Source organism: Arachis ipaensis, chromosome B01 (genome assembly GCF_000816755.2).
Source record: "Arachis ipaensis cultivar K30076 chromosome B01, Araip1.1, whole genome shotgun sequence".
Classification (NCBI taxonomy): Eukaryota; Viridiplantae; Streptophyta; class Magnoliopsida; order Fabales; family Fabaceae; genus Arachis; species Arachis ipaensis.
In genome coordinates, this window is record NC_029785.2 from 17,604,682 (window position 1) to 17,612,021 (window position 7,340).

The following is a 7,340-nucleotide window of genomic DNA, read 5'->3' on the forward strand; positions in this document are numbered from 1 at the left end:
GGTATGTACTTCATAAATACAAAAGCCTAATTGACTTAGAAATTCTGTTGAGTCTATTAGCGCTTGGAGTCAAAACTATTGGAATGTTAATGTGGAGATTTTTTAGGATTAGAAATTTTATCAAATTTAATTGACACCTAGAGTTTAACATATGAAAGAAACAACTTCACGAAGTTAAGATTCTGTTATCTCTGAAGTTAAAAAAAAATTGTGTCAATTAAAACAATGAAAGTGTGTGTCAAAAAAAAAACTCTTAATTGAAATATTAAAGGTCAAAACAAAGGTCAATTGATACACATTTAATGTGGCGAAATTAGAACAGATATCATTTGACACACTTAAAAATTTCATACAAAAGAATAGACCACATTGACAGTTCAACTATTGATGTAAAAAATTTTATAGACTTAGAAATTTTGTTAAGTCTATTACTAGTAGGCATTTAATCTGTCAAGCGGATGTGTCTAAAATGTCAATTGACTCTCAATATCAAAAATAAAAAAATGTCAATAAACAACTAAGTTTTCTCACTTTCAATCATTGCATATCTTCAAGTGAGAAATCTTTGGGGCATCTTGTTAGACAAAATATTATTTTCATAAGAAAATTATAAAAATAAATAATTAGTTGTTTGGTAATATTCCTATATATAATATTTATATCTATTTTAAATTAAATTAGATCATTTAATAGTTGGTTATTTATTTAAATTTTGAAATTAACATCAAGCAAGAAGTGCGGGAACAGTTACAAGAAATTCAAATTTTTTGCAAGTGGTGTACAAATAGTAACTGTTAGCTGATATTAGGCTAGTCTATAAATAGAGCTTTAGGAAATATTGTAATCAGTTCAGTTCTTCTTGGAAAACGTTTAGAAATCCAAAAAACGCTCTCAGCCCCTTGGCATCACAGAGTAAAATTGGGAATCTTAAGTAATTCCTCTGAACACAAACACTTGTACTTTGCTTTTTTCCCGTTTTTATTAATAAAATTCCTCTACTTTTACGTCTTTTTCTCTTTTACGTTCATGTTTCTTCCTTCATCTTCTTTTTAATTTCCTGTTTATTTTAATTTCTGCATTTTACTTTGTCTCCGGCACCTTGCATGTTTTCTTTTCATCTTTAATTTTACTTTCGAAACTACAATTGAGACCTTGAGACATCCACAAAAGGAGTCGTTTTCGCTCCTTAAATTAAGATTGTGAAACAAAACTCGAAAATTGTTGATTTATTTGTTGTTAACAATGGAACAAAAATTCAAGTAAAACAAATTGGCTCGCCCAGTGGGACCTTGTCAATAGATTGTAATTTGTCAAAAGAAAAATCAAGAGTTTTTGAATTTGCATGTGGTTGTGCAGTGGTAAGTTCGTGCGTCCAGAGCCAAGGAAATCAGCGTCAGTTGACATGTCAAATACTTCTGCAGCATCTTCTTCTACTTCTAGTGATGAGATTAGAGGAAATGAATCCGGAAATTCTCCTGTGGTTTCAAACGTAGAGCCTACCTTGATGTCAGTGAGGCATGATGGCGTTGATCATGCCCATACAGGGTTAAATACAACTCACATAAATACCGTGGGGTGGCCGCCATATGGCTTGCCACCGGGGTATGTTCCCTCCATGGTGACACAAGGATTGCCTGTGCCTCTCTACTCAACTTTTCAAAATCCTATTTATCAAAATCCATATGGCATGTCAAATGTACCTGTTTCTGGGGCGTCAGGTTCACACGTATCACAACAAAAATTTTCACGTTCTATTAATACAGGAAATAATAGTACATCTAATTCTACTACATCCACTGTCACTAGTGTCACTAGGGTAGAAAATTCCAGACCTGTATTTCCCGACATGTCAAGAGCAATGCCTGTTAATCAACCTAGTCAAACCGTGGGATCTTTAGCAAATATTAGGCAACAGATGGATGAAAGCCACCATGATCTAGTAAACATGTTAACTCATCAAATGGTGACAGTTTTAAATCCTCTTTTAGAAAACACAAACACTAGAATTGAACAATTAAATAGGCAAGTTAATAGGATTGCTACTGTGGTAAATTTAGAAGAAAATGACAACCAAGGTTTAAGATTTGATAATGTCAATCAGAACGGTGGAGCAATTCCTAATTATGATGTTCATATGCCTAGACATGGTCAAAATGCTGATGATATGTTAGAAAGACTTAGGCAAAACAACTTAGGGGGCATTATAATCTAGCAAGAAATGTCGAACAAGTTTTAAACCGTTTGGAATTTAATGTGGGTTGTTTAAATAGATCATATTTTGTGTCTGCTTTTCTTGAATGTGTCCAACAAGCAGAGCTTCCAAGAGGCTGGAAAATTTCAAAATCTCTTACAAAATTTTCTGGAGAGAAAAATGAGTCTACAGTAGAGCATATTGCTCGATATACTGTTGAAATTGGGGAAGCAGCTTCTAATGAATATCTCAAGATGAGATATTTTCCTTCTTCTTTAACAAAAAATGCATTTACATGGTTCTCCAACTTGAGACCAAATTCTATTCATTCTTGGGCACAACTAGAAAAAAAATTTTCATGATCAATTTTTCCGAGGTGAATTAAAAGTTAGTCTTACAGATTTATTCTCTGTCAAACGTGCAGAGAGAGGATCCATTGACACCTATTTGGCATGGTTTAGAAACATGAGGAATAAATATTTTACCCCGATTCCAGAAGCTGAAGTTGTCAAAATAGCTACTAATGGGTTAGAATTTGGAGTTAGGGAGAAACTTGTCAATTAATATATTTTAGATCTTTTCCAGTTAGCTGAAAGAGTAAGACAAATAAAATAAATTAAAAAAGAAAAAGAAAATTTCAAAAAAAAATTCTAAAAAGGTTGCATATCGTGGATTGTTTTTCCGATAGTAGTGATTCAGATAAGAAAGAGGTTTATATTGCTGAATTGCGTGGGGATCCTCCTTATGTATGCAAATCTTTGAAGCCTGTTAAAGGAAAAGAAAAGGTTTCTTCATATTCCAAAACTGAAAATAAGACTTATTCTTTTGATATTTTTAAGACAGATCAAATATTTGAAGTTTTATTAAAAGATAAACAGCTTATTTTACCAGAAAGAGAAAAGATGCCTTCAGCTAATGAAATAAAGAATAAAATTTTTTGTAAGTTTCATCAGGTGTTCTCACATACCACTAATAATTGCGTCCGTTTCAGGAATTTGATACAAAAAGCAATTGAGGAGGGAAGGTTGAAGTTTGAAGATAAAACTACTTTGAAGGTGGACACTGAACCATTTACTGCTGACTCAAATTATGTTGAGCCATTCAACTTGTCAATCAACATGGTAGAAGTTGATGCCACAATGGTTAGTGCTAAAGATGAAAATAAAGACCTGAGGATCTTTGAGCAAGACAAGAAGCCAATTTATCCTCGTCCTGGTGAGGATTTGTTAGATTTTTTGTTGAGAATTAAAGAATCTGATAGCACCATCGCCATGTGCCCAAAGTGCAATGCTGTTTTTGACAAGGAAGCTGCAAAAGAGTTTGAAAAGTACAAAGTTAAAGAGAAAGAAAAGACTGAGTTGAGAAAGAAGATTGCTGAAAAAGAAAATGAAACTAACGAGCTAAAGCGGAAGATAGCCGAGGAAAAACAAAAGTTGGGCGGTCAAACTCCTTTGAACAAGTGCGTCAACAACACTGGGGTACAACCCATCAACCAGAAGATGAAGACTGTGGTCATGATTGATGAAAAACTTGATGGATTTTCTCAAAAGACAAGAGTTCCTCCCACCAAAATTTCAAACAATAAATGGGTCCAGAATGTGAAAAATGTGCAGAATCGACCTACTGCTTTTGCAAGAGGAAAAAACAAATGGGTGAAGCCTAGACCTTTTAAGCCCAGGTACTATAAGTCTCAGTTATGGAACATGAATCATGCACAAGACGGAGGTAGTATATATATTCCAAAAATTGTGCCTATTCCCTCAAAGCCAATTTATTCTTGTTATAATCCTAACATGCAGCAGGTTCCTAATTATTCTCCTTGGCAAAATTGTCAAAATATTCCAAAATATTCTCCTTTTACAACTTTTGAGAAGAAAGAGAATATACCTGAGTATGTTCCTTTGGATCCATACAAGGAACACAGAGTAGATTTTCCTCCTTTGCCAACCATGGCCAAGTCTGCAGAAACAGGCAATTCTTCTAATCACCCTAAATACAATAAAAATGCAAAGAAGAATCTTGCTGGAAAGAAAGTAATGGTTGAACACAAGGGAGAAAAGGATGAAGATTTAATTACTGATAATTTTGACACTGGTCTTGATGACAACTTAGAAGTAATATTTGGTGTTAAGCAACCTATAGCTGTGGTGTCAATACTACCTGAGGAGTATAGTCAAATGCGGAAATTAGAGTCATTAGAAGATGATTGTTATGATGTCTTTCCTGGAAGTGAATGCTTGTTACTAGATGACAATATGTGTGATGGAGGATTGTTTGAGAAACCTACTGAAAATGACAAGGAGCATTTGCGTCCATTGCATATCAAGGCTCGTGTTGATGGAATGATAGTTAATAAGATTTTAGTTGACGGGGAGCTGCTGTCAATCTCATGCCTGAAAGAATGATGGGAAGGCTTGGAAAGACTGAAAAAGAGCTGATTAAAAGTAGCATTGAGGTAACAGATTTTAATGGAAGGACTTCTTCTGTTAGAGGTGTGGTTCTGCTGTCAATTGAGGTTGGTTCTGTCAATAGGCCAACTCTACTTGTTGTTATTCCTTCTAAAGCTGGTTTTAACTTGCTTTTGAGACGTGATTGGATTCATGGAATGGGTGCTATTCCATCCACTCTACATCAAAAATTGATTTTCTGGAACGAAGATGGAGGAGTGGAAGAAGTTCCTGCTAATAATAGTACATGTTACTATGATGAGATGCATGTGGAGTTTAGGATGTATAATCCTGGAGTCAAGCCACTGACAGTTGACACCAAGTCATTTAATCCTAAAAGTATTGAGATGTGTAAAATAGATATGAATGGTTTTATTTAAAAAAAAATGCATCAAGTTCAAAATCTTGGACAAAAATAATCTCTCATTGACATTTGGGTATGTACTTCATAAATATAAAAGCCTAATTAACTTAGAAATTCTGTTGAGTCTCTTAGCACTTGGAGTCAAAACTATTAGAATATTAGTGTGGAGATTTTATAGGATTAGAAATTTTATCAAATTTAATTGACACATAGAGTTTAACATATGAAAGAAACGACTTCACGAAATTAAGATTTTGTTACTTCTGAAGTTAGGAAAATTGTGTCAATTAAAACAATGAAAGTGTGTGTCAAAAAACTCTTAATTGAAATATTAAAGATCAAAACAAAGGTCAATTGATACACATTTAATGTGCCGAAATTAGAACAGATATCATTTGACACACTTAAAAATTTCATACAAAAGAATAGACCCCATTGACAGTTCAACTATTAATGTAAAAAATTTTATAGACTTAGAAATTCTGTTAAGTCTATTACTAGTAGGCATTTAATCTGTCAAGCGGATGTGTCTAAAATGTCAATTGACTCTTAATATCAAAAATAAGAAAAATGTCAATAAACAACTAAGTTTTCTCAGTTTCAATCATTACATATCTTCAAGTGAGAAATCTTGGGGGCATCTTGTTAGGCAAAATATAATTTTTATAAGAAAATTATAAAAAAAAATAATTAGTTATTTGGTAATGTTCCTATATATAATATTTATATCTATTTTAAATTAAATTATATCATTTGATAGTTGGTTATTTATTTAAATTTTGAAATTAACATCAAGTAAGAAGTGCGGGAACAGTTACAAGAAATTCAAATTTTCTGTAAGTGGTGTACAAATGGTAACTGTTAGCTGATATTAGGCTAGTCTATAAATAGAGTTTTAGGAAAATATTGTAATCAGTTCAGTTCTTCTTGAAAAACGCTTAGAAACCCAAAAAACGCTCTCAGCCCCTTGGCATCACAGAGTAAAATTGGGAATCTTAAGTAATTTCTCTGAACACAAACACTTGTACTTTGCTTTTTTCCCGTTTTTATTAATAAAATTCCTCTACTTTTACGTCTTTTTCTCTTTTACGTTCATGTTTCTTCCTTCATCTTCTTTTTAATTTCCTGTTTGTTTTAATTTCTGCATTTTACTTTGCCTCCGGCACTTTGTATGTTTTCTTTTCATCTTTAATTTTACTTTCGAAACTACAATTGAGACCTTGAAATATCCACAAAAGGAGTCGTTTCCGCTCCTTAAATTAAAATTGTGAAACAAAACTCGAAAATTGTTGATTTATTTGTTGTTAACAATGGAACAAAAATTCAAATAAAACAGAAGTATTTTTAATTAACAAATATTATATCCATTAATATTTGTACAAACTAGCTTGCTCAACGGAGTCATGTTTAACTATTTAAAATTCACTAGTAATAAATTAAAAATCAAGAAGATTGTGGTACATTAATAAGAAGTAATGCTCTCCGAAGGCTGAGAATTTAAAACAACGGCATTAATATTTTTGTCTATGCTAGAATAATATCATAGAACGTAAAAAATATTTTTATAATTATAATCTTGTCAAATTTCTAACTAATAGTTAAGAAAATTATTTAGAATTTATCTGCGATCTTTGTTTTAAGGTAAAGCATCATTTTTGTTTTAAACGTTTAGGATAAATACCAATATTATTATTCTTAACTTTTTTCTGTCCTTTGTGTTTCTAATATTTTAAAAATAACTCAATGTTCATCTTCAATCTCGAAAAAAAAAAACACTATACCTTGTATATCTTCCCAAAATATATAATTTTTTTAATTTGGTAGAGATAAACTTGGTTTTACATAGAAATAAAAACTTGGTCTTAAATCTTTTATGAGTTAATTTTCTATTTTTCCATTTTTATTTTTTTTATGTTTATCTTCATAATGGTAATGTTTTAGAAGTTTGTCACATTTAATACTTATTATATATGTCAACACCCTCATTAGTAATTTTTAATTGAATTAAAGATGGAATAACATTGTGTATTCATTTCTTTTATTTGAATCTTCGGTGTTTTACTTTTACAATAATTTTCTTAAAAAAAAAAAGTAAAAATAGAAGGTAAAAAACAAAAAATCAAATTTTATTGTTTTTTATTATTTCATCTTTTTTATTCACAAAATCTTGAACATAAACAAATTAAAAAAAATAGAAAATAAAAATTCAAACTAATAGACTTATCATCAGTCTAATTAGAGTCAACTGATATTTAACAAAACAAGTAAAAATTACTCAAAAATGATACTTTTTATTTTAGCCACGAACTTCAATTCAAGATCACTAATTAATAATTAA